This window comes from Marmota monax, unplaced genomic scaffold (assembly GCF_021218885.2).
Source record: "Marmota monax isolate L192 unplaced genomic scaffold, Marmota_monax_Labrador192_F-V1.1 WCK01_AAM20220418_F8-fsc00114, whole genome shotgun sequence".
Lineage (NCBI taxonomy): Eukaryota > Metazoa > Chordata > Mammalia > Rodentia > Sciuridae > Marmota > Marmota monax.
Window position 1 is genome coordinate 5662750 of NW_026694943.1, and position 25580 is coordinate 5688329.

Here is a 25580-nt window from a genome sequence, read left to right on the forward strand (position 1 = left end):
AAGATAAAAACAATTCAAATTAGTGCATCAAATGCCTTCACCTCTCACTTTTCTTTCTTTCTAGAATGTGGGTGTGAGGACAACAGATACATTAGCTGTCTTGTAAGGCTGAGAAAGGAAACCACATAAAGAAGTGAAGCCTGATCATTTTTGAGGATGGGTGTTCTGGAACTAGCCTCTGGTAGAATACTCCCAAACATCCTTTTACATGAAAAATGGAAACCTTTTCTAACTTCATTTTGCAAAATGCTTTATGTGGCTATGCTTTTATTTTTCTCCTTGAGAGGGGGCTCTATAAAATGCAATGTTTTATAGAGTTTATCACTGAAAACACATTCACTTAAAATTCAATTATCTGCTAGGTTCTGTGATGAACACCTGTAATCCCAGCTACTCCAAAGCCTGAGGCAGGAGGATCACAACTTCAAGGCTAACCTGGACAGCTTACCAAGATTCTGTCTCAAAATTTAAAAATAAAAATGGGCTGAGGATACAGTACCATGGAGAGAGCCACTCAGTTCAATTCCCAGTAACTAACCGTCCCCCTCCCACCACACACACACACACACACACATACACACGCACGCACACATTCAATTATAAGGCAAAAAAAATCTGAATAAAAGATTGAAATCAAAATATTTGAATAGCATTTCAAAGGAAAAAGAGAAGAAGGGAAAAGGAGTTGAAATGTGAATGACAAATAAGAAGATGTTCAAATTCATTAGTTGTTAGGAAATGCAAAATAAAGTCACAGAGCAGGAATTTAAAATTACCAATAAATTTTTAGCTATATTCTAGAATGACTATAATTCAAAAGATTGAAAATAATATGTGTGGGTGAGAATGTGGAGAACTGTAATCCTATTAGATGGTTAATAGGAATTGAAATACCATAGCTGCTTTGGAAGAGGTTGGCAGTTTTTTATAAATATAAATTACCATCAAACCTAGCAACTGCATTCCTAGATTTATCCAAAAGAAAGGAACATGTACATTCATACTGTGACACATATTCTAATGTTCATAGCAGTGTTAAGCATAATAGCCCAAAGGGGGTATTTTCCAAAAAGCTTTTGAATAAAAAAAAACACGTGCAATATAATTTCATTTATATGAAATGTCTAGAAACATATATTTATAGCTACAGAAAGCAAATTGATGGTTGCTGAGGGAGGGTATATCATGGTTTAGATAAGAGGTGTCCCCCAAACATTCATGTGTAAGAAATGCAAGAAGGTTTAATGGTGAAATAATTGGATTATGAGAGCCTTCACGGAAACAGTGCATTATCTCCTGATAGGAATTGACTTGAGTGGTAACTGTAGGAAGGTAGGGTGTGGCTGGAGAAGGTAGGTCACTGAGGGTATCCTGCCTTTCACCTGAGTTCCTGGTGAGTGGAGCTTTCTGCTTCCTGGTAGCCATGTCCTGATCTGCTCTCCTCCTCCAACTCCTTCTACCATGATGCTTTGCTCTGATGCTTTCCAAAACTATAGCTTAGGATCAGAGAAGTAGAACTGGCTATTTATGGACTGAGACCTATGAAACTGTGAGCACCAAATAAACTTTTCCTCTTCTATTTTGTTCTTTTTTGGGTCTTTTGGTCACAGCTAAGAAAAATCTGACTAAAGCAGGGTAGGAGCCAAGATGAACTGCAAAGACCATAAGTAGATTTTAGGAGTGATGGAAATATTTTAAAACTGATTTGTGGTGATAGATATACAATTTCAGTTTACTAAACTCATTTTAATGCATGTGTAATATACTTATAATGGGTGAATTTTGCATGCAAACTATACTTATGTTTGTTAAAATGTATGCAAATATTTTCACTGTTCTCATACTACTGTTCTCAATAGTGTTGTGGAAATAGGCAGAAATTATTAATCATATTTTTTTCTTAAGGTAAGTAATTTATTTCATGCTCAGTTGTTAACACCAACAATTTTATAATAATGTGTATCTTCCAAAAATCATTCTTATTTTGTTGTTTTTGTTTTTACCCAAATGAAAATCCAAAATTTAGATACTAATTCATACTCCTTTTAAGACATTAGTCTTTTTAACATCAGAATACATAATCTTGTCATCTTTCCCAAAATATAGCTCTGCATTTCTAAAATTCTATTATACATTTTCCCCTGGGTTTCCTGATAGAAGATCAAATATTTTCCATGGAACATATTTTTCATACCAATTTTCTTATTTCTATTCATGGCAATAAAAATCCATCTGTCACTCAGAAACCTAATAGCTGTGTCCAGTAAATGTTCATTTCCCATCATTGTTATCACCACAAAGTCTATCAGATTACTGCATGTGATTTCCACATGTAACACGCTCATTCTTTATATAGCAACTCTCCCTGGGTTCCTTCCTGGTTATCGCAGGTTTTTCAACCCATAGACAATTTCCCTAGGGGGAAGCTTCTGTTGGCTTATGTCATTGTTGTTTGTGCTGGGGCTTGAACCAGGGCCTTGTGGACAAACACTCTGCCATTGAGCTACATCTGAAGCCCTGGGGAGGTTCTTACTATCTTGTCAACTGCACTCTGTCACATCTGTCGTGAATTGTAGCTAAACAGATGAATCCAGAATAAGTATAGAATGAACACAGGTGCTACCCCAAGTCAAAATATCATGCCAAGCTTAAGGAGTTCACGTAGCACAGACTGCGCCTGCCCCAGTTGATTGCTGTTGTTTAAGTTTCTGTGTTTCTGCTGGGGGAGAGAAAGAGATTTTGATGTACGCTGTAAGATTATGAGCTATTTCAGCATAGCTTAAAAATATAGGGAAGCCAGAAGAGGTTCTGAGAAATCAGCTGAAAGTGCCTGCTTGGGGCCAGCTACAGAGGGTGGTGAACAGCATGTTGGAGGATTCTCACTTATTTCTCTAAGAACGTGTAAGGAAAAATGTCAAGCATAAGTTGTTTTTTTTTTTTTTATTTTAGTTGTAGACAGACACGTTAGCCTTATTTTTTATTTATTTATTTTTATGTTTTGCTGAGGATCGAACCTAGTACCTCATACATGTGAGGCAAGTGCTCTACCACTGAGCTACAAGCCCAGCCCAAGCATAAGTTATTATACACAACATTTCATAGCAATTATTTTTACATACAGAAGTGCATTTTATTTGGAAAGCCATCATCTACTCTGATAATTTGGAATAAAATATGTACATTATTTATAAAAATTAAACCTCAAAATACATACTTTAGACATAACAATAATAAACAGAATTCTGATTTGCGCAGATCAACCTATTGCCACATTTTATTTGCCAGTTCATTTGTACCCATTCGGCCCATAGCAACACTATGCTCCTACATTCAGACATCACAAATAAAGTTTGGGTAGCTTAGAACATTCACATGTCTATTCTCCTACCCATGGAACACCTCAGAATTCCATTCTTATTGAACGACTTCTGCAGAACTCAAAATAAAACTCTGCTTTGTGCATTTGGCTTATCAATTAAAAATTTTTTCTAGGTTTATTTATGGTTTGTTTTTCCAGAGCACATTGATCTTGATTCCTACTGTGCAGTTTCATCTTTATGGAGCCCTGTATTGCCCTATTGATGGTAATATCTCATTCTCCAGGTGTATAAAGTGTCACTCATTTGCCTTCTTTGGCTTTCTGGTAACTTATCATAGCCACGTGTCAGATCAGCTAAGTGTTCTGCACTCCAGTACCTTTTATAATTTAACCATTAACATTTAGCCAACAGTGATATACTATTAAAAATTGCTATTGCAAAATAATTGTTGCAATTGTTATGATTGTTAAAATCCGAAACTTTAGTCACTATAGCCCTGATCAGAAATCTGGCTCATTGCTGAGAGTTGATTTAATCTGTTAAGAGTGTAGTAATATATTGACATATTAAAAAATTAAAAAGACTTATTGAGCACTCATTTTGTGCTAGGTATTTGGCTTAACCTAAGGGAATTAAAAACCAAGACATAGACATTTACCTCAGAGAGGATAAAATATAGTAAGGCAAAATGTTTTTGAAAAAAACCAACTATGTGATCTAATCAGAGATCTGCAACTCAATCATCTTTTTCCTTTCTACTAGAGACTTAGCAAATGGTTAGTGGTTTATTGTTGCAGGGTGAAATATTGTAAACAAACAGACCATAATATGAATCACAGGTCTTGCTGGCCTAATAACATGTAGTAAAAGGAGAGAATTACAACTAGAAATTAGAATTTTGGAAATAAAAAAAAAGACTTATATGGATTATCTCATTTGTTCATTATCAATCCTTGAAGTTTAAGAAGATATGTCTTCTCTACCTTATTCAGTAGAGAGACATAAAGTGCTCCTGAAGGCCAATATTACTTGTTTGAAGACATGTAACATAAGCCCCCAAGTCACTTTATTCCTAGTTGAGGTTTTTATTCTGGGAAATAATGTGGGAGTTGCACATAAAAGAGAATAAATCTGTTCTCAATAATTAATGGATAAAAATGTGGCATATATACACAATGGAATTTTATTCAGCAATAAAAGAGAATAAAATCATGGCATTTGCAGATAAATGGATAGTGTTGGAGAAGATAATGCTAAGTGAAGTTAGCCAATCCCCCCAAAACAAATGGCAAATGTTTTCTCTGATATAAGGAGACTGATTCATAGTGAGGTAGGAAGGGGGAGCATGGGAGGAATAGATGAATTCTAGATAGGGAAGAGGGGTGGGAGGGAAAGGGAGGGGCAGGGGATTAGCAGGGATGGTGGAATGTGATAGACATCATTATCCAAAGTACATGTCTAATGACATGAATTGGGTGTCAACCTACTTTATATACAAACAGAGATATGAAAAATTGTGGTATATATGTGTAATAAGAATTTTAATGCATTCCGCTGTCATTTTTTTAAATCAATAAAAAAGAAAATATAAAAAATTCTTATTATTAACAATAATAACTATAAGAGGATTGATATTATTAATAAGCTTCTAATACTTTATACCACAATTCCATCCAAACCAGGATGTTTCCATAAGGTCTGTGTGTTCGAATGGCTTTTCATACGTAACAAAAGAAAAAAAAATAGCTCAAATCCAGTACCATATAATGCTAGTTAAGTGGCACATATAACAGAAACTTGGCATGCCATTGTTTCTTCTTTCTCCTCTGTAATCTCTAAAGAAAGGAATTTACCTTTCATATCATAATTTTCTGTTTTATTAAACTGGAAATAAACATTGTATAAAATATTACTGGGCTCTAGAGACAGTCTTGTAGGGCATTTATTCTTAATGTGCTAAATTTCTGCATCTGATAATTTCTAGTTGACCACTCAGAATTTTTCTCCTTCTGTCAAGTATCAATTACTAAGTCCTCTTCATTTCCAAGTCCTAGAAGCTCTTCACCTATTAAGTTGAAAAATCTGAGAACCTAACAAAAGAACTACAGTTGCTTCACCTTAGTAGAACTGAGTAAAGTGAAATAATTGTCTCTGAATTGGTCTGGACTTTCATTAAAAAAAAAAAAGGTGTTACAATAATGTATGGTCTTTTTCATCACACTGAAGTGGCATTGTTTTAGGCTTTGTGAGAAATGAAAGTATGGTATGAAGTTTTCCTGTAAAATCTAGTGAATTGCTCCTAAAATAATGGGTGTGGAGTTCATTTCTTATAACTGAGATATAACCATTTATAGTGAACTTTAAAAGCTGAGAATCTTCACTGGGTCACGCAATATCCTAGCACACATGGTACATTCTACACGTATGTAACTAGAAGGGGTATCATGCATTCGAAGAAATTACTTCCATGTCCAATACTGACCATTGGATGGACTTGGTCAATGATCCATGATGTTTATCTCTACAACCTGGGGGAAGTTTAAAGACTTCACAGATGTACTCAAAGATAGCAAAAGCAATTCCTTTATCCATCAGTAAACCTTTGCTATTTAAGGAATATCCATTGAATGTTAGAAAGTCCCAATACTTCTCCTTTGACATAGAAACACACATAGAGAATTTTCAAGACTAATAATTTTCTCTGTCATTCCTCACCAGAGGCCAACATTTTATCGCTGTTTCTAGGTCTTGTAATTCCTAAAACAAATATTTGCTTACAAAATGGCACCTGCCATCTTACAAGTATCAAAGAAACAATCCGTTAGTCACATATTTGGCAAAAGTTAATTAATGCAAGAATGGTGCATATAATTGCAAATAAGTGCATTATAATACCTTAAACGACTGGTTTCAAATGGCCACTTGAGGGCACCAAAGCAGAGACAATGAGAGTCCTAAACCATTTTGGCACTTGAAAGCTACTTTCTCTACATCTCAAGAGAGATAGTCTTTGTTCCAAACACAACTACAAAATATAAAATATCTTTAAAACCAGCAGATACAAAATGCATGCTTTCATATTATTGTATTTGGATACTCCAAAACTTTGCAACAAAGCTACTCCATGCCATCACATGGAAACATTCCTTTATTCTCTTTTTTTTTTTTTTTTTATTGTGGGTTGTTCAAAACATTACAAATTTCTTGACATATCATATTCCACACTTTGATTCAAGTGGGTTATGAACTCCCACCTTCACCCCATACACAGATTGCAGAATGACATCAGTTACAAATCCATTGATTTACATATTGCCATACTAGTGTCTGTTGTGCTCCGCTGCCTTTCCCATCCTCCACCCTCCCCCCTCCCCACCTCTCCCCTCCCCTCCCCCCACCTCTCCCCTCCCCTCCCCTCCTCTCTCTCTACCCCCTCCACTGTATAACCCTGAGGGTCTCCTTTCATTACCATGCAATTTCCCTTCTCTCTCCCTTTCCCTCCCACCTCTCATCCCTGTTAAATGTTAATCTTCTTCTCCTGCTCTTCGTCCCTACTCTGATCTTAGTTACTCTCCTTATATCAAAGAATACATTTGGCATTTGTTTTTTAGGGATTGGCTAGCTTCACTTAGCATAATCTGCTCTAATGCCATCCATTTCCCTGTAAATTCTATGATTTTGTCATTTTTTAATGCAGAGTAATACTCCATTGTGTATAAATGCCACATTTTTTTTATCCATTCGTCTATTGAAGGGCATCTAGGTTGGTTCCACAGTCTTGCTATTGTGAACTGTGCTGCTATGAACATCGATGTAGCAGTGTCCCCCCTGTAGCATGCTCTTTTTAGGTCTTTAGGGAATAGACCAAGAAGGGGAATAGCTGGGTCAAATGGTGGCTCCATTCCCAGCTTTCCAAGAAATCTCCATACTGCTTTCCAAATTGGCTGCACCAATTTGCAGTCCCACCAGCAATGAACAAGTGTACCCTTTTCCCCACATCCTCGCCAGCACTTGTTGTTGTTTGACTTCATAATGGCTGCCAATCTTACTGGAGTGAGATGGTATCTTAGGGTGGTTTTGATTTGCATTTCTCTGACAGCTAGAGATGGTGAGCATTTTTTCATGTACTTGTTGATTGACTGTATGTCCTCCTCTGAGAAGTGTCTGTTCAGGTCCTTGGCCCATTTGTTGATTGGGTTGTTTGTTCTCTTATTGTCTAATTTTTTGAGTTCTTTGTATACTCTGGATATTAGGGCTCTATCTGAAGTGTGAGGAGTAAAGATTTGTTCCCAGGGTGTAGGCTCCCTATTTACCTCTCTTATTGTTTCTTTTGCTGAGAAAAAACTTTTTAGTTTGAGTAAGTCCCATTTGTTGATTCTAGTTATTAACTTTTGTGCTATGGGTGTCCTATTGAGGAATTTGGAGCCCGACCCCACTGACTGTAGATCGTAGCCAACTTTTTCTTCTATCAGACGGCGCGTCTCTGATTTGATATCAAGCTCCTTGATCCATTTTGAATTCACTTTTGTGCATGGCGAGAGAAAGGGATTCAGTTTCATTTTGTTGCATATGGATTTCCAGTTTTCCCAGCACCATTTGTTGAAGATGCTATCCTTCCTCCATTGCATGCTTTTAGCCCCTTTATCAAATATACGATAGTTGTAGTTTTGTGGATTGGTTTCTGTGTCCTCTATTCTGTACCATTGGTCCACCCGCCTGTTTTGGTACCAGTACCATGCTGTTTTTGTTACTATTGCTCTGTAGTATAGTTTGAAGTCTGGTATCGCTATACCGCCTGATTCACACTTCCTGCTTAGCATTGTTTTTGCTATTCTGGGTCTTTTATTTTTCCATATGAATTTCATGATTGCTTTCTCTATTTCTACAAGAAATGCCATTGGGATTTTGATTGGCATTGCATTAAACCTATAGAGAACTTTTGGTAATATCGCCATTTTGATGATGTTAGTTCTGCCTATCCATGAACAGGGTATATTTTTCCATCTTCTAAAGATCTTCTTCTATTTCTCTTTTTAGGGTTCTGTAGTTTTCATTGTATAAGTCTTTCACCTCTTTTGTTAGGTTGATTCCCAAGTATTTTATTTTTTTTGAAGATATTGTGAATGGAGTGGTTGTCCTCACTTCCATTTCGGAGGATTTGTCGCTGATATACAGGAATGCCTTTGATTTATGCGTGTTGATTTTATATCCTGCCACTTTGCTGAATTCATTTATTAGCTCTAATAGTTTCTTTGTAGAGCCTTTTGGGTCTGCTAGGTATAGAATCATATCATCTGCAAATAGTGATAATTTAAGTTCTTCTTTTCCTATTTTTATGCCTTTAATTTCTTTCGTCTGTCTAATTGCTCTGGCCAGTGTTTCGAGAACTATGTTGAAGAGAAGTGGAGAGAGAGGGCATCCCTGTCTTGTTCCAGATTTTAGAGGGAATGCCTTCAGTTTTTCTCCATTCAGAATGATGCTAGCCTGAGGCTTAGCATAGATTGCTTTTACAATATTGAGGTATGTTCCTGTTATCCCTAGTTTTTCTAGAGTTTTAAACATAAAGGGATGCTGTACTTTGTCGAATGCTTTTTCCGCATCTATCGAGATGATCATATGGTTCTTATTTTTAAGTCTATTGATGTGGTGAATAACATTTATTGATTTCCGTATATTGAACCAGCCTTGCATCCCAGGGATGAATCCTACTTGATCATGGTGTACAATTTTTTTGATATGTTTTTGTATCCGATTCGCCAGAATTTTATTGAGGATTTTTGCATCTAGGTTCATTAGAGATATTGGTCTGTAGTTTTCTTTCTTTGAAGTGTCTTTGTCTGGTTTAGGTATCAGGGTGATGTTGGCCTCATAGAATGAATTTGGAAGTTCTCCCTCCTTTTCTATTTCCTGAAGTGGCTTGAAAAGTATTGGTATTAGTTCTTCTTTAAAGGTTTTGTAAAATTCTGCTGTATACCCATCCGGTCCTGGGCTTTTCTTAGTTGTTAGTCTTTTTATGGTTTTTTTCTATTTCTTCAATTGATATTGGTCTGTTTAGGTTTTCTATATCCTCCTGACTCAATCTGGGCAGATCATATGACTTAAGAAATTTATCTATGCCTTCACTATCTTCTAATTTATTGGAGTACAAGGATTCAAAATAGTTTTTGATTATCTTCTGTATTTCTGAAGTGTCTGTTGTGATATTGCCTTTTTCATCCCGTATGCTAGTAATTTGAGTTCTCTCTCTTCTTCTCTTCGCTAGCATCGCTAAGGGTCTGTCGATTTTGTTTATTTTTTCAAAGAACCAACTTTTAGTTTTGTCAATTTTTTCAATTGTTTCTTTTGTTTCGATTTCATTAATTTCAGCTCTGATTTTAATTATTTCTTGCCTTCTACTTCTTTTGCTGTTGTTTTGCTCTTCTTTTTCAAGGATTTTGAGATGAAGTATGAGATCATTTATTTGTTGGTTTTTTCTTTTTTTAAGGAATGAACTCCAAGCAATGAATTTTCCTCTTAGAACTGCTTTCAATGTGTCCCATAGATTCCGATATGTTGTGTCTGTGTTTTCATTTATCTCTAAGAATTTTTTAATTTCCTCCTTGATGTCTTCCATAACCCATTGATCATTCAGTAACCTATTGTTCATTCTCCAAGTGATGTATGCTTTTTCCTTCCTTCTTTTATCATTGATTTTCAGTTTCATTCCATTATGATCAGATAAGATGCATGGTATTATCTCTACTCCTTTATATTGTCTAAGAGTTGCCCTGTGACATAATATATGATCTATTTTTGAGAAGGATCCATGTGCTGCTGAGAAAAAAGTGTAACTGCTTGATGTTGGGTGGTATACTCTATATATGTCAATTAGGTCTAGGTTATTAATAGTGTTATTGAGTTCTATAGTTTCCTTATTCAACTTTTGTTTGGAAGATCTGTCCAGTGGCGAGAGAGGTGTGTTGAAGTCTCCCATGATAATGGTATGGTGGTCTATTAGACTCTTGAACTTGAGAAGAGTTTGTTTGATGAACATAGCTGCACCATTGTTTGGGGCATAAATATTTATGATTGTTATGTCTTGTTGGTGTATGGTTCCCTTAAGCAGTATGTAGTGTCCCTCTTTATCCCTTTTGATTAACTTTGGCTTGAAATCTATTTTATTTGATATGAGTATGGACACTCCTGCTTGTTTCCGAAGTCCATATGAGTGATATGATTTTTCCCAACCTTTCACCTTCAGCCTATGTATGTCTTTTCCTATCAAATGCGTCTCCTGTAGGCAGCATATTGTTGGGTCTTGTTTTGTGATCCATTCTACTAGCCTGTGTCTCTTAATTGGTGAGTTTAAGCCATTAACATTTAGGGTTATTATTGAGATATGGGTTGTTCTTCCAGCCATATTTGTTTATTTCTGTTACTAAACATGGTTTGTTTTCCTCTTTGATTATTTCCCCCCCCTTTACTGTCCTACCTCCCACTGTTGGTTTTCATTGTTATTTTCCATTTCCTCTTCCTGTAATGCTTTGGTGAGGATGTTTTGAAGAGATGGTTTTCTAGCTGCGAATTCTTTAAACTTTTGTTTATCGTGGAAGGTTTTAATTTCATCTTCCATCCTGAAGCTTAATTTCGCTGGATACACAATTCTTGGTTGGAACCCATTTTCTTTCAGTGTTTGAAATATGTTATTCCAGGATCTTCTAGCTTTCAGAGTCTGTGTTGAAAGATCAGCTGTTATCCTGATTGGCTTAACCCTAAATGTAATCTGCTTCCTTTCTCTTGTAGCTTTTAAAATTCTCTCCTTATTCTGTATGTTGGGCATCTTCATTATAATGTGTCTAGGTGTGGATCTCTTATGATTTTGCACATTCGGCGTCCTGTAGGCTTCTAGGATTTGGGATTCTGTCTCATTCTTCAAGTCTGGGAAGTTTTCTTGTATTATTTCATTGAATAGACTGCTCATTCCTTTGGTTTGGAGCTCTGTCCCTTCCTGTATCCCAATGACTCTTAAATTTGGTCTCTTGATGTTATCCCATATTTCTTGGATGTTCTGCTCATGGTTTCTTAACAGTCTTGCTGAGCTGTCTATGTTCTTTTCCAGTTGAAATACTTTGTCTTCATTGTCTGATGTTCTATCTTCTAAGTGTTCTACTCTGTTGGTAGTATTCTCCATTGAGTTTTTAAGTTGGTTTATTGCTTCCTGCATTTCTAGGATTTCTGTTTGTTTGTTTTTTATAACCTCTATCTCCCTGTATAGTTGATCCTTTGCTTCCTGGATTTGTTTGCGTAATTCATTGTCGAAGTGATCTTTCATTGTCTGATTTTGCTGTCTAATGTCTTCCTTGATACTCCAGATCATCTGAAGCATGTATATCCTGAATTCTTTATCTGACATTCCATCTGCTGCAGCTGTTACCTCTTCTAAAGTTGCATTGACCTGCATTGCTTGTGGTCCTTTCTTTCCTTGTCTTTTCATACTGCTTGCGTATCTTTCCTGCAGGCGCGGGCGGCGGCTCTGCTCTCTCCTTATTCCAATTGGGGTGTCGTGGCTACCACGCTGGCAGGTCACTGGGCCTGTTCTGGGCGCTGGCGGCGGCTCTGTTCTGCCCCTACTCCAATTGGGGTGACGAGTGTACCACGCCGGCAGGCCACCGGGCCTGATCCGCCGGTCGGTTGCAGGTTTGCCTACCCTGCAGGCACGGGTGGCGGCTCTACTCTGCCCCTACTCCAAATGGGGTGACGTGTCTGTCGTACCGGCAGGCCACTGGGCCTGTCCCGCTGGTCGGTCGCAGATCTGCCCACATTTCGGGCACGGGTGGCGGCTCTGCTCTGCCCCTACTCCAATTGGGGTGTCGTGACTACCCCGCCTGCAGGACGCTGGGCCTGTTCCTGGCACGGGCGGCGACTCTGCTCTGCCCCTACTCCAATTAGGGTGGTGTGTGTACCACGCTGGCAGGCTCCTGGGCCTGATCCGCCGGTCTATTGCAGGTCTGCCTACCTTGGAGGCGCGGGCGGCGGATCTGCCCTGCCCCTCCTACCACGCCTGCGGACCCCTGGGCCTGATCTGCAGGTTGGTCACAGGTCTGCTCACCCTGCGGGCACGGGTGGCGGTTCCGCTCTGCCCCCACTCCAATTGGGGTCACGTGACCACCACACCAGCAGGGCCTGATCCGGGCGTGGGAGAAGGATCTGCTCTGCCCCTACTCAAGTTGGGGTGATGTGTGTACCACCCTGGCAGGCCACTGGGCCTGACCCGCCAGGCTGTCACAGGTCTGTTTACCTTGCAAGCGCGAACGGCGGCTCTGCCCTGCCCCTCCTACCACGCCCATGTACCACTGGGTCGCGGGTCTGCCCACCTTGCAGGTGCGGGTGGCGGCTCCGCTCCGCCCCCTCTCCAATTGGGGTCACGCGGTCACCACGCTGGCGAGCCGCTGGGCCTGCTCCGGGCGCTGGCGGCGGCCCGGCTCCTCCCCTCTGGCTCGACGACAAATTGAGGAGACTCGGGTGTCTGTGCCTCAGCCCCCCTACCAGGAGACCAACTGTTTATGTTGCCACTGGGATTGATGAAGTTCTCTCCTCCGCCGCTTTCTGATGACATCAGATCTCTGCCATGTTGGTATCCTATGCGAATGGCAGCATTTCGTTCCCCTTGCCGGGCAACCAAAGCAACGGGTGAGTCCTGACCGGCCCTCAGCAGGACCCGGACCGAGAAGCAGTTTCCGCGGGCTCCTAGCCCCGGGCCAGGGAAGTTCCGGGAGCAGGAACTCGGCCGCTCCGTGCTCGGTGTAAGCTCCTATAAGTGTAGGCTCCAAGAAGCAGTCCCCGCGGGCTCAGTTCCGGGAGCCGGAATTCGGCCGCTTAGTGCTTGGTGTATGCTCTGATAGGAGCAGGGTCCAAGAAGCAGCCTCCGCAGGCTCCGCAGCCCTGGGCCAGGGCGGTTCCGGGACGGTTCCGGGAGCCGGAACTCGGCCGCCCCGCGCTCGGTGTTCGCTCCGATAAGATCAGGTTCTAAGAAGCACCCAGGCACTGAACCCTAGCAATCTGTCTGCAAGCCGCAGGCGAATGGCAGCCTGAAATTACCTGTTCTATGGCTGAATGAGCTGCGGTCAGTCGAAAACAGGTATGGTGACGTCAGCTTTCCAACATGGTGGCTGCTGGCCTCCTCTGTGGTCTGACCAGTGTGGAGAACCGAGATGGACCGCTTCCTTCCCCCGTCTCGAACCCAGAATTCAGCCCTGAGTACGGTGCTTGCACGGCTGGCAGAAACTGCAGTGCTGTATCCCTGCGCCGCTGTCTCCTCGTTTCCCAGCGCGCGCTGCAGACCCTAGCCGCGGGGCGATTTGCTGAATAAGCAGTGTTACCCTCCGTGCGACAAACCTCTCGCGTTTGAGTCCCCGTAGCCGATCCTCGTGCGATGGAAATCCTTCCTCCAGGTTCCGGAGCACCCCACTATTGCTGGAAATTCCTAACAAGATATCCTTTAGCCGTCCTGACTTGTCATACTCCCACACAGTGAAGCAGCACATGGGGGCAATGCACTCCCCTCGCCGCCATCTTCCTTCTCCTCCTTTATTCTCAACATGAACTTTATGAAAACCAAGACTTCATCCAAACCCAATGGACATAATTGAGTTAATTTTCTCTCCCCAAGTCCTTACTTGGTTTTTAATTCTTTTATTAGACTCTTTATTTTCCACTAGTATTTTTCTATTATTCTGAATCTACTCTGCATGCAAGAGCTAATTTCCATTTATTACATTAGTCTCAAAAAATTTGAACTAATGATATGACACTACCTTTGCTTCTAGTGTGCTATGAGAGGTACTTTAGTCACTCCTTCCTTGCTTGCTTTAAACATAGACCTTTAAGCTCTCAAGTCTCCATATTTTTACTATCTACTTACATAGATTTTCCTGTTAAATTATGAGCTCCCTGAGTGCAGGAGTTTTGTCTTACAGGTACCAATCTCTACCATGCAAGCTCTCAATAAAAGTTGCATAAACGAGAAGGAGAACATGATCCCTAATAGAATGTTTCTGGTAGGGAACATATGTCAGGAACCTTGAAAATTTAAATAACCAAATGATTAAGTAGCAATGATGCCCCATAGACACAATGAGTAGATATGACCATAGGTCAAGTCTAGTATCCATGTTCAAAAAGGTAACAGGAATCAGATACGATTAATTCTAACAATATGTGTATTTATCCAGATACATCAAAAGTATCATTTTGAAATCCAACCAATACAAAGCACTTAATTAGGAGATATATTAATTTTTTTTTAATCTTTAAAATACAGTATTTTACCTTTATAGGATATCTCAATTCAGATGATAAATTTTCATCGAAAAATACTCAATTTGTTTTTAGATTTCATGAAGTTGAAAATTAGAATCACATACTCAAGTTGTTCCAAACAACTTTATTCCAATAATTGAATTAAGTACCAAAAGATATTTTCTATTAATATTTATATACACATGGAAACTGACTCGTCGTTTTTTTAAGGATTGATTGGATTTTAAGCAAAAACAGACTTTTTTCTAAACCCAAGTGAAGCAAATCCACTCACTTTTAGATTAACTCAATACTGATAACATTGAATTTAAAGACTATTGCATCAATGAAAAATCAACTCTAAATTAATCAATATCAACAAAACATTCTCCAGATATCTCTTGTGATTTTATAGTTAATTTATGTAATAATTAAAATTAAAATATTCTGAATATTAATTAACAAAAATGTATAAAATTTTATTAGGGTTTTATATTATGGAACATTTAATTTCAACAGAAATTTTCACACATCTGCCTAGTCCCAAGTAATATTTTCCTTCAAATTTTTGTTATTTGAATATACAATATACATACATATTTTTATCCTCAATTGTTAAATATTCGGCAAGCATTTCTTAGTTTCAAGAGGATCTTAAATTGAAAATAATAGTTTGTTAAATTAAAAAAATAAAAAAAAACTTCCACAACTCTATTAATGAACGTTGTCAAAGAACTTAGGATCACTAGATTCCTAGACTTATTTTCTTTCAACAGTTCCTCAAACATGCAATTACAAATAGCATATATCCATATAAACTTAATAAGCATATTTTTTAAATATTTCATAGAGTCCTCTTCAGAAAACTGCACACACGCCTTATGTATCATGGAACAGAATCAAGGAGCAACAAAACAAAACTTGTTTAAAAATTCCAATATTCTAGCTGGATGCAGTGGCACATGCCTGTAATCCCAATGGCTTAGGAGACTGAGGCAAGAGGTTCACAAGTCCAAAGCCAGCCTCAGTGATTTAGAGAGGCTCTAAGTAACTTAATCTCAGTAAAAAATAAAAGGTACTGGGATGTGGCTCAGTGGCAAAGCATCCCTGGATTCAATTCCTGGTACAAAAAACAAAAACAAACAAACAAACAAAAAATCCAGTATTCTAGAGTGCTGGCATCATGGAAAAGGTATTTTTTCCTATTTTTGCTTAGATGTTTTCTTTGGAGATAATAAAAGTTAAAACTATCTAAGCCATGCAGCTGTGAAACAATATTTCTTTGTTGTTTCTGGAAGTCTTTTGAGAAGAAAGGTACCCACAGTGCCTCAATATTAATTGAACAGTGTCTCTTCCATGGAAGACTATTAATTTCGATTGCTGAAAGTTATCAAATTCACTACATATTTTATGAAAATTCTGCTTAATGTTATCCATTTTCTTTAATATCATCCATTTCCTTCATTGTTTTACATAATAGCTTTTTTTTTGTTTTGCTCTGTTATACAAATGGCAGTTGTTAGTCATCATGAAACCTGCAACATATCTTCCTCCAGTCTCTCTACCACTTTACTCTCACTCTCTAACTCTTCCAAGCATAGTGCTAGCTTCTCTAACCCTTTATTCTGCATGAGTTCCATGTCTTCACTTTACATTTAAAAATATATAGCCATACTTATTTTTTAATTTGAAAAATAATTATATTCTAATTAAAATATAATAAATTTCTCATTGTAGCACCAATTACAATTAATAGACATAACCTGTGCTGTCTGTATTAAGAACTCAAGTGAACACATTACAATGCAATATCAGCATACAGAAAACAGTTCATGCCGAGTTCACCAGTAGCAACTGCACAGAGGATGTGTTTATTTGTTTTACTAATAATGAAATATGCACCTCCCCACTGTGGTGTAATAATATCATATGATACAATAATTAAAGGAAAATAAAGTCCTACCAAAACAAGGTTGTGTTTAACAACAACAACAAAAATCTTTCACACTGCTTCAGATTTTGAATGTAAACTAATTGAAATTAAATAAAATAACTCAGTCTCAATCATACCAGCCATATTTTAAGTGCCCAATAGCCTCAAGTGGCCAGAGCTACGCTATTGAACAATACAGGTCTGGACTCTGTGTCTCTCAAGATTATGTAATGAATTTAATAGTATTGCCCACAGAACCCAGCACATAAAGAATGGTGGATAGAATTTGATATCCTAATGCCATACATGATTAAGGATGAAATCAATGCATGTGTACAAATGCCATAAATACACACACAAAAAAAAAATTTGCCAAAGAATTGAGACGTATGGGATATTAGACATTCAAAGGTAGAGTAGAGGGGAACGAGGGAAGATGATATAAGCAGCTATGAAACAAGCCAAACTCACCTTAGAGAGTGAGGGCGACAGAATGGATACAAGGAAAATAGGGAATTAGTTTGAAGTTGAGAGAGTGGAAAGGCTTCTGAGCCAGGAGTGAACATTGTCCCCTAAGTCACGTGGACCCTCTGAAAACTGGAAACAGGAAATTATTATGAAAAACGTATTTAGGAAGAGTCATCTGACATTGGAGTGGGTGATGTGTAAAGAAGTATTAGAAGTAAAGAAGCATTAGAGGATCACCATAATTAAATCAGATCAGGAGATAAGGATTGGGATGGTGGCACAGGAACCAATATGAGCAAAGAGCAAACTGTAACAAAGGACATCTCCTTGGGGTGTGGCTGAGCAGAAAGGCAGGAAATAATTAAAATGGAGTCTAAGCTGTTCATGATGTATGAGGAGAAGCATGGGCAATAGCCTTTGTAGCCTTGCTAAAGAAATATCATAATTATTTCTCTATATTTTTCTTTCTACCAAATTAAGCATTCAGATATGAGGAAAATATGTATGGCTTCACATGTATTTGCAGGCGTATGTGACTTCTGTACAGTGACAGGCATGGTCAGAGCAGAGGTTTTAAGATTTCATAAGTTCTCTGAAAAATAAAGGAAGAGTTAAAGAAAAAATGACTCAGGAATTAATGTTGAAAATGCACACAGTTCTGGAACTGAAAGAGGGAGGAAAATAAGGAAAGTTAAGAGAAACGGAAAAAAGCTTGGGCCATTTCAGGCTACCTAGGAAAACAGTTTTAAAAAGAAGCAAATTGCCAACAGTTTCAAAAAAGGCTTTGGCGGGGTGCGGTGATACACACCTGTAATCCCAGGGCTGGGGAGGCTAAAACAGAAGGATCTCAAGTTTAATCCAGCCTCAGCAAAAGCAAGGCTAAGCAACTCAGTGAGACCCTGTCTCTAAATAAAATACAAAATAGGGCTGGGGATGTGGCTCAGTGGTTGAGTGCCTCTGAGTTCAATCCCTGGTGCCCCCAAAAGAAAAAGATTATAAAAATCCCAGTTACTTAGCAACATCCAGCTCTTGCAAGGTCAAAATGCAACTCATCACTCACTTGTTTGTGTGGATTTGGTGTGACCAGAGCTCCTGTGCTGCTCACTGAGCATCGACAATTGTGCTCAGCACACACTGTGAAGACAGAAATGACTGTTATGGGTTTGTTCACAGACTGCCCTTCAGCATCATTTCAGAGTGTGCTTTTTCTGCTTACATTTACAGTTACACTTTTTAAAAAGTTAACCATAAAATGGCCTCAGACAGGTCACTCAGGAGAGACTCCAGGAGCAGGCTGGTCGTTGTATGAGATGACAGTTTCATGGATGTTACTGGCCCTGAAAACTTCCAAGGGGACAGGATGTGGGGTGAAAGACAGTGATAGCGATGACCCTGACCCTGTGTGGGATAATCTATGTATTTGTGTCTAAGTTTTTTTTACCAAAAAAGTTTAAGTAGCAAAAAATAAAATAAAAATAGAAAGAATTTATAGAATAAAAATATAAAGAAAGAAAATATTTGTGTGCAGTCATACAATGTGTTTGTGTTTTATGCTAAGTGTTATGATAGAAAAGAATCAAGAAATTTAAAAACCATAAAAGCATACAAAATGAAAAATGTTAAAGTAAGCTAAGGTTAATTTATTATTGAAGAAAGGAAAATATTTTTGTCAGTTTGGTGTAGACTAAGTATGCAGTGTTTGTAAATTTTACCATAGTATGATCATGTCCCGGGTCTTTGTACACTCTCAGGGGTCACTCACAGACAGACAGGGCAACTTCAGGACTGCAGGCTTCCTCCATGAGAAGTGGAGGGGACTACATTTAAATCTTTTATATCATGGTCTTCCTGCATTTTTTTTAAAGTCAAGATGCATAAATATTACTCCTATATTACAGTTGCCTACAGTACTCGGTACAGCAGGTTGGTAGCAGGTCCTACCATGTAGGATTGTGTCAACTACACTGTGATGTTCACACCGTGACAAAACCAGTGAATGATGTACTACTCAGAACATATCCCCATTTCTCAGCAACATGACTATAATTGGATGAATATAAAATTATTTTTCAATGAAAAATAGCTTAAAGTTATCCATCCTGTGTTTCATGAAAAAAAAATCTGAATTTTCACCATTTCCTAGGAAAAAAATACTGAGAGAATAGAAAATATCTATTTGATTCTCTACACATCCTTGAATAGATCATGCAGTTGGATGGTAATTGTAATTAAAAAGTAATTGGTGGGTGTAAGAATTAACAAAATTTAATTACATAGGAATGTCAATATGTAAATATATACATGCTGGAAATTTAAACATTACAATTCACTTCTGAGAAAGAATATGTAATTCTCAGAATATGTAATATGTAATTGCCAGCATTTCAGGTTTATGACTTTTTTATTCTTTTTTTTAAGAGAGAGAGAGAGAAAATTTTTTAATATGTATTTTTTAGTTTTCGGTGGACAAAACATCTTTATTTTTATGTGGTGCTGAGGATTGAACCCAGCGCCCCTCACATGCCAGGCGAGCGCGCTACTGCTTGAGAACATCCCCAGCCCATTTTTTTATTCTTAATGATACCACTAGAGACTGAACAAATAAATATGGCAATTAAAGTTTTTAATTATTTTATTTAAAATTTTAATTCTACTGTCCTCTCTTCTACCCCTATTTCTACAATGCTTAAAACTTCAAACAAAAAGACTGCATTCAATTAAAAAGTAAATCTTATTTAAAATATTGAAAAAATACAAAAATATTGTGTATATAATTTTATAACTAGTGAAATGATATCTTATATAATATCATGAAACACAAAACAGAATACATATATGTAAAAAATACATGTGTAACAATATCTCTAATTATGTATAAACTAAAAGGCCACCATACCAAAATAATAACATCCCTTATGTCTATTTTGAAACTAGGGGGTCACTTTCATTTTTTCCCAAAATGTCTACAATGAGAGTGGATTTTTAAAATCCAATATAAATATAAACATTTGAAAAGAAGTTCTAAATAATTTTCCCAAGTCCACATACTTCCCGAATCTTCTGGAATCAGTTTAACTCAACTAGTCTCCACAGCTGTCAGAATTTAACATGGAATTAAAAAGTCCAAGCACTAAGTTCCAACATATTCACTGAGGGTTTGTGGCATTTATTTTGTGTAGATAATTAACTACCAAAGGAAAACAGCTTGGGAAAGAATGCACTGAATTGCTTGAATAAAGGAATAACATACATAAAAAACCATCAGAAGAATGACACAGGAAGGAACTAGTTTCATTAAACCAATTTTGGAGGATTCAGTGAAAAACCTCTTGTCCTATGGCAATGAATGCTGTGTTTATACTTCAATACTTTGCAGCACAAATATCTAATATGTTGTATAGTTTTAAGGACTCAATCGTATTCTTAAAGTACTTTCTTAATAAGAGGTAAATGACGTAATAGAACACATCTGTGCTTGGTACAAAAATTCAATGAAACAATTTCAAAAATATTTATCTACTTGAGTGAATTGACTGAGTACTTGTTGGCAATTGCTTTAGTTCTCCACAGCCATTGACCCACGTGGTGTGTCCTCTGCACAGATTTCTGAAACGCTCCTCTGAGATGTGGAAGGCATTCTAGGTGCACTGGATAGGACTGCGCTGTACCAACTGAAACCTCCAAAGAGTAAAGGAGGGGAAACAAGCACCTGCAATGCCTTGGCTGCATATCTCTGTAGACATGGTTGTATAGTTTCCTTTATAGTTGTATAGTATACATCTCAGAAGAATTTAGGCCAAATTTGTCATTAAAATGTACAAAAAAAAATACAAGTCAAGTCAAACAATAAATAGCAAACTGCAAGGATGTATTTAAAATATACGTTATAGAAAATGCCTAGTGTCTCCAATGTATAAGTAGCTCATAATATATAAGGGGAAATGTATTAAATCCAGATAGAGAAGAATGGGCAAAGAACAGGAGAGTTCTCTTGCCCTTCATTAGCCTCTCCCTCCCTTCTTCTCCCTCTCTCATACACACACACATAAACATGGGTCTTAAACATGTGTGTATAAAGAATAAACAGACACAATTTATGGTGTCTATTCTATGATTTATTCATTACGGATTGCCAGCAGGACTATGGGAAGAGATTCTATCATACATTACTGGCAGGAGTACAAATGGTGAAATGTGCTAGAATTTAGCAATAACTCACAAAACATTTTTATACCCTTTGCTGCAGATAATAATACCCCTTATGCAGCAAAGGGTATAAATATATCCTAAAAATGTATTTCCAATAATACAAAAATATGAACCAAACTTTTCATTGTGGAATTATTTCTAACTGAAAAACACTGGAAACAACTTCATTGCTTCTAAAAGAAGAGTTGAGTAAACAGTGTGTTATATCCACACAAGAGAATCCTCTGCAACTGGAAACATAATATATTAGATTTCTATGAACTAATATGGAGTGGTTTCCAAAATACAGTGTTAAGTGAAGAAAGTAAAATAAAAATTACACACACACACACACACACATATATATATATATATATACAGCACGCAACTTTTGTACAAAAAAAAAAGAGAAAGAGGGTAGTGTATCTTTTTTTCTCATTGTACAAAAAGAAACTCAAGAACAAAGAATAAGATGGATAAGGGGCTGGGATGTGGCTCAAGCGGTAGTGTGCTCGCCTGGCATGCGTGTGGCCCGGGTTCGATCCTCAGCACCACATATAAACAAAGATGTTGTGTCTGCCAAGAACTAAAAAAAATAAATATTAAAAAATTTCTCTCTCTCTCACTCTCTCTTTAAAAAAAAAAAAAAAAAAAAGACAGATTTAATATCCTGCATTACCACAAGGGGGAGAGAGATGAGAAAAGAGATTTTTTAAAATGAGATTCTCTGAATATATCTATTTTTAATATAAAGTTTACTTTTGAACATGTTAATATTTTCGCTGCCAAAAAACACAAACAGATATACATAGGATTAAATAAAAATAGGATTAAAGAAAAAAAGTAAAATAGGGCATAATTGGAAAAATTAATTATATCTATATTAAATTTACAATGTAACAGAAAACACACAGAAAAATGTTAAATTAAGAAAATTGAATATGATACTCTGATAGTACCCTAAGTGGGATATATTCTAAACACAAAAAAAAATATTGCCAAGAAATCTCAATCTTTACCTGATAAGTTTGTTGTCACAAGTGATTTTGGTCAATCAATTCTGAAAATACTTTTTATATTGTGTAATACAGCCAATAAGAGTATGTTGCTATTGTTGAACGGGGAATGAGAATGTAGAACAAGAATTTCACGTGTTGAATTAGAGTTCAGATATCAGTATGAACTTTTTAGATAGATAAATGACAGGTAGATAACAGAAGATTCATATTACAATGTCACAGGGTTATAGTGATGTAATCTAGAAGCAATGACACTTCTGGTAGCAATAAACACATCTTTGCAAGTGGGGACAAAGAAGTACAGTAAGAGGCTGGAACATTTTATTTTGCCCCAAAGTAAGAATTTGCTTAATAACTGATAGACACAGATCAAAGGGTTATCATCAGCAAAAAGTATTTGAATGAAAAATAATAATCCAAACAATGTGGTATGAGCTATTAAATTGAACAGTGTTCCTAATGATATTCAAAAACTGAGGGTGAGGGAGAAAAGTCACACTCTTCCTTAGAGAAGAGTGGCAGCTAATCTATCTAGAAGGAATTATTGAATTAGAAGATCTCTGTGTTGGGATTATCCATGTAATAATTTATTCCATCAAGAATTATCAGTAGATGGTGGCTAAAACCACTGGTTGAAATTGTTTGTAAAACAGAATATTTGTGTCATCTGAAAGTGTTACCCCAGTATTACTAACTAATTACAAAGTATAGAGAGACACTTTTACATGGGATAATACCAAGTGATCAAATCTAACATTAATACCACAAACAGATCTTTGCCTCCTGGTGCATTGCTTTAGAAAGAACACTATTCCACCTATATAAGGTTTTTGCCAAAAAAAATGTTTTGAAGAAAATCTATTGATGAGAAAATAATCAGAGAATATTAATCATGGACAAAGGTGAATTGTGAGACATACAAAACCACTGGACTGGATGACTCAAAAATATCAATGTCACAAAACAAATATGTGGAAGAACTACTGTAGATTAAAGAAGTCTAAAGAAATAGACAACGAAATTCAATTTTTAAGTGTATTCTGTATTCAAAACTTAACAAAAAAGAAGTTAAATAGGGCTGGGGATGTGGCTCAAGCGGTAGCACGCTCGCCTGGCATGTGTGCAGCCCGGGTTCGATCCTCAGCACCACATACAAACCAAGATGTTGTGTCTGCCGAGAACTAAAATAAATAAATATTAAAAGATTCTTTCTCTCTCTCTCTCTCTCTCTCTCTCTCTCTCTCTCTCTCTCTCTCTAAAAAAAAAAAAGAAGAAGTTAAATAGGATATTTGGGGTAAATTTAAACAGTGAATTTGAACTACATTATGAGTCAGGCACAATATCATGTACTTTTAATCCCAGCTATTTGGGAGGATTGCTAGAGCCCAGGAGTTTAAGACCAGCCTGGGCAACATGGCAAGACCCTGTTTCAAAGAAAAAAAGTCAATATTCATGGAATTACAAAAGAATAAATACAATTTATTAATTACTTATATAGGAAGAAGAAAAAGAATAAATATAAAATAACCTATAACTCAATATTTCATTATTAGGGTGCAAATATATTTGGATTTGAATACAAAATAAAATGATCAGGCATTTGTCCCTGAATAGAGACACACCATGAATGAGACAGTTATAAATACGATCTACTATCAGTGTGCTGCATTAGTGACGTAAGCAACCACAAACAGCATTTGAATTATGGCTATTCATTTTTCAGTGGTGAGAAAAATGTGAATTTCTTTGCTTTTGCACTACAGCTGCATTGCCAATAAAAATCATCAAAAGTCAACAACATACAAATGTACTCTGTGATTAAATGTAAAAAAGAATTCGGTTCTAGGTTTTGAAAGACTTTAAAGGTATTCCCAAGTAGGTGCATATCTGGGGGTGGATTTTAAAGTCAGGCAGAATCAGGACAGCTGTTTGCTGGTGTGTTGCATTAGAAAGAAGATTATTCCACCTATTGAAAGATTTGTCCCCCCAAAAAACTTTCAAAGAGTCCTTGTTGCAGTCCTGATTAGCAAGTCCTGATTTTAAAAGTCCTGATTGGCATTCCAGACTTTTTTAATGAAGACTTGGGTTCAATACCAGTAGAAGAGAAGAAAAGAAAGCAAGGGTGGGCAGAGAGCTGGTCTGTGGGGCCGTCATCATGTCACGTCAATGGGGTCCCAGACAGCTCAGTGGGTGCTCTGAAGTTGAGGGGTCTCCCAGAGTGGAGAGGACACTAGATCTTTAAGCATACCTCCATCAGCTCATGAATACTGGCTGCTCTGAGAACAGGGTGGGTCCGAGGCCTGAGAGCCATCAGCCTACCGCACAGCTAATAGATTCTTCATACCTCATGGGGACCTGGGTAGAGTGTGACAGCTTCTGTAAAGCTGTGATAATAAAACTGAAAAAAATCACAGTTTCAATCTACTGAAAACATAATTTGTTATATTCCCTCCCCACAAGAGCAGGGACATTCTTAAAACTTTTAAAGGTTTTTTTTTTTTTTTTTTTTGTGAAGATGATTTTTCAGTTTCCTTCTCTGCCACCACCGGATACTTTACTATGTGCATACATATGAGCACGCACACACCCCTCTTTGGTTTGGGATTAGAACTACATCAAATCTATGAATTATAAATTACCTGACCTATTAACAAAACTGTCCTCTCGCCCAGGAGAATGGTAGGGTTTTCACTAAAGCAGATGGCTTTTGAAACCCTAGCAACTCATAATAAAGAGAATATTATCTGAAAAAAAAAACCTGTAACAATTTTGATGCTCAATATTTGCAAATGATATTTGCTCATCAGTGGCAGACGGTGGAGTGGGGAAATATTTGATTCAACCAACACATAACGTTTCCAGCCAAGACTGAAAAAGGTACTGCTTTGGCTTCTTATTTCAATTCTCATGGTATAAACAAGTGTCCTTTCCACCGTCTATTCAGTGCCATATTTTCTTTTCTTATATATCCAATTCCAAAAAATTACACGTCTAATCTCATACAACTATTTTACGCTCAACTGAAAATATCTCTCTCAAAGAGAAGTACCAAAAATCATGACAAGTTTCTTAATTCTGTTCAGTTTAAGATCTCTAGGGGTTATGAATTCTTCCTGGCAGGTCCCAAATGCTGCTCCTTATGCTTCAGCAAGTGACCCATGATGAATCCAATCCTTCTGACGTGCTCAAAGTATCACAGTCAAAGACAAACAAAATCTTCATCTTAAGGGCTTTCTTTCTAAACCAGAGACAAGGAAAGGCTGCAGAGTGATACAGTCAAAGTGACAACCACTTGCTCTAAAGGAGAACGAAGTCCTCAGGGGCCACCTGGTTGATGAAAGCTTTCCTTCTTGCTACAACTGAAGGAAGCATGGA